The following is a 4011-nucleotide window of genomic DNA, read 5'->3' on the forward strand; positions in this document are numbered from 1 at the left end:
CCTTCCCCCTCTGCCCTACCCCTGTCCATGTTCACGCATGCATGCATCCCCCCTCTCTCTCAAAAATAAAATCAGAATAATGTATACAGTGTAGATGTATACAGTGTGAATGGGTAGAAGTCCTTTCCCACTCTGGCATCCGGATTGGGCACCAGAGTCATCGTAGATGCCTCCCTCCCTTCTCTCTCTGAGGAGCCTGACATTGACAAGTTCCACCCAAGTCCCCACCACTAACAGCCAAGCCTCTTCCATCATTCAGACCTATGACCAGCTTGCCACAGCCACAGAACATTTGAGGGAAGCCTGGATCAAAATAAAATGACTGACAGCCTGACCCCAGAAAACATTTTTATAATTTTAATTATATTCTCAAAGAAGATGTAGTAAGGCAGTACATCCATAAAACAAAAAATTGTCTTTAAAAGTTAAGAAACAGAAAGAGCTTCTAGAAGTTAAAGAAGAGATTCAAGAATATTTAAAAATGAAAAATCTGTAGAGATTTTGAATGACATAAATATAACATTCCTGAATATAATTATGTATATGAAACTGAATCCCTACTTGCTAGCATATACAATAATAAATTGCATATGGGTTAAAAACTTAAAAGTAAAATTAAAACATATTTAAATTGTTTGAAGACAATTTAGGAGTAAAACTCTGTGACTTGGAATATGTGATTTCTTTTTTTTTAATGTTTTTTTAAATTTAGTTTTGAGAGACAGTGAGAGACAGCATGAGTAGGGGAGGGTCAGAGAGAGAGGGAGATACAGAATCCGAAGCAGGCTCCAGGCTCTGAGCTAGCTGTCAGCACAGAGCCTGATGCAGGACTCAAACCCACGAACCATTAGATCATGACCTGAGCTGAAGCCGGACACTCAATCAACTAAGCCACCCAGGCGCCCCTTGATTTCTTAAACCAGAGCCCTCTCCTATTGGCAGTACCATTATTGCAAAGTATCCATGATGGATACGTGCTTACGTGTTTCTGGAAGATTTTCCTATTCATACAATATATTAGTATGCATATACATATACTCACACGTACACTCCCCCAAATGTATAGATCTTTCCAATTTACTCAAATTATATATATTCTGTGGGCCTTGCTGTTTTTATCTGTTAGATTAATAACATAGTTTAGTAATCTTTTCATGTTAACATGTATTGATGAACCACATTTTTAAAAATGTGGTTAAATAGGATTCCATCACTTACATGGTCATACTTTATATAAGTAGTCTCTTATTGACTCACATTTATGTTGTTTCAAATTTGTGGTGTTACAGACTCTTCTTCGGTGAACATCTTTGTAAATGTATAATGGTAAAATTTTAAAATTCTATTTCTAGCTGTAGAATTGCTGGGTTAAAGGCTCCTTTCACTTTCAATTTGTACAGTTTCTGCCAATTTGCCATCAGAAACCCTGCATTGACATATGATGTGTGTGAGATTAGTTTTTACACTCTCTGGACCATCATCAACCTTTAGTTTTGCCAATTCAGTGGGTGTAATGTTGGATCTTATTGTTTTGATTTGCATTTGTTTTAAATTCATGAGTGAAAAAGGAGACATTTAAAAGTGCCATTTATATTTTATTTTCTATAAACCATGATATATATATTTTGCTAATTTGGTTTTTGAGTCACCTTATTTTTCTTATCACTTGTAGAAACTTTAAAAATTAATAAGTAGAACATTGTGCTATATTGTGATAAATATTTCCTATAGCTTGTTCTTTGTCTTTTGTATCAACATTTTAAGGAATAATTACATATTGTTGCATATAGTAATTACATAAATACATATATAATAATTACATATAATACTATATCTAAAATATACAATTAGATAAATTTTAAAGATGTATAATCATAAAACTACCATCATAATAAAAATACAAAAGATTTTCATCATTAAAGAAATGCCTTGTACCTGTTTGCTGACTGTCTCTCCTCCCTTCCCATCTGCGGACAGCCACTGATGTTTTTCTATCAATGTAGATTCATTTTCATTTTCCAAAAGAGTATATAATGGAGTCCTAGAGTATGCACTCTTGTAACTAGCCTCTTTCTTGCAGTATAGTATTTCTGATAGTCATACATGTTGTTAGGTAAAGAAGAGTCCATTACTTTTAAGGTTGATTGTATTCCATCCCACATGTTTCCTGCATTTGTTACTCCATTTACCTATTAATGGATATTTAGATCCTTTCTAGTGTTTGGTTATTGTGAATAATTTGCATATGAGTTCTGTGTGGTAACATGCTTTTATTACCTAGTGGTGATAGAGTGAATAGCTGGGAATGGAATAGCTGTAGAATGTACCACATAGCATGTACCATGTAGAATGCACCATGTAGAATGTACCACGCAGCATGTACCATGTAGAATGCACCACATAGAATGTACCATGAAGAATGCACCATGTAGAATGCACCACGTAGAATGTACCGTGTAGAATGCACCACACAGAATGTACCATGTAGCATGTACCATGTAGAATGCACCACATTGAATGTACCATGAAGAATGCACCATGTTGAATGCACCACGTAAAATGTACCACATAGAATATACCATGTAGAATGCACCATGTAGAATACACCACGTACAATGCACCACGTAGAATGTACCATGTAGAATGCACCACGTAGAATGTACCATGCAGAATGCACCACGTAGAATGTACCACGTAGAATGCACCACATAGAATACACCATGCAGAATGCCCCATGTAGAACGCACCATGTAGAATGCACCACGTAGAATGTACCATGTAGAATGCCCCACGTAGAATGTACCATGCAGAATGCCCCACGTAGAATGTACCATGCAGAAAGCACCACGTAGAATATACCATGTAGAATGCACCACGTAGAATACACCATGTAGAATGCACAGTGGGATACTGTAGGTTCTTGTTTAACATTAGAAGGAACTGTCAAACAACTTTCCAAAAAGTGTGCATCATTTTGCATTCCCACTCGCAACACATGAGAGCTCTAGTTACTTCAGCTTCTGTCAACACTTAGTATTATCCATCTTGTACATTTGTGTCTCTTACTGTAGCCTTCATTAACAATCTCTTCCTGATTAATTCTGCTGAGCACTATTTTATGTGCTTAGTAGCCATTTCTATGTCTGTTTTTGTAAAGTTTCCATTGAAATCTTTTGCCTATTTTCATTTTCTTATTAAGTTCTAAGAGCTCTTCAGATATTCAGAAAATTTTGTCATGTTGTATATACGTAATATTTATGATATTATAGAATATGTGGTAGTTTCCATTCTATGGCTTATCTTTTTTTTTATTTTCTCATTAGTACATTTTGAAGAGCAAAATGCAAGCTCATGGACTCTTTCCTCACGCATCTCAATTCTGCTATTAAATCATTTCAAGTCTACCAATGAGTTTTCTATTTTAGATGTTGTGTTTTTCACTTCTAGAATTCTTGTTTGATTTTTGGATAAATTTTCTGTTTCTATGCCAAAAGTCCTGTCTTTTCAATCATTATATTTTCCTTTCTATCTTTCCTATCTTTATATCTGTTAGAAACATTTTGAACTCATTACTTAGTAATTGCAACATTTGAATTATGTTGGAATTTTCCTCTTTTGATTACATTTTTCTTGAGAATAAGCTATATTTTCTTGGTTTTGTATATTTTGATTGTTTTTGGATTCTAGCCTTAGCATTGCGAATATCATGTTGGAAAGACTCTAAATTTTGTTATATTTTTCCAAAGAGTGTTGATATTTTTGTTTAGAAATCAAGGTGGTTAGGGGCACCTGGCTGGTTCAGTTGGAGGAGCATGTGATTCTTGATCTGAGGTCATGAGTTTGAGCCCCACGTTGGGTGTAGAGATTATTTAAATAAATACATAAAAGAAAAAGAAATCAACTTGGTTAGAATCAAATTGAAAACTTTGTCTTGTGTATGGTTGGTAGCAGATCAAATTTCAGTTCAATTCCTGTAATGTTATCTTCAATTTGCATCAAGATTCTGATACA

Source organism: Suricata suricatta, chromosome 5 (genome assembly GCF_006229205.1).
Source record: "Suricata suricatta isolate VVHF042 chromosome 5, meerkat_22Aug2017_6uvM2_HiC, whole genome shotgun sequence".
In the NCBI taxonomy this organism is placed as follows: domain Eukaryota; kingdom Metazoa; phylum Chordata; class Mammalia; order Carnivora; family Herpestidae; genus Suricata; species Suricata suricatta.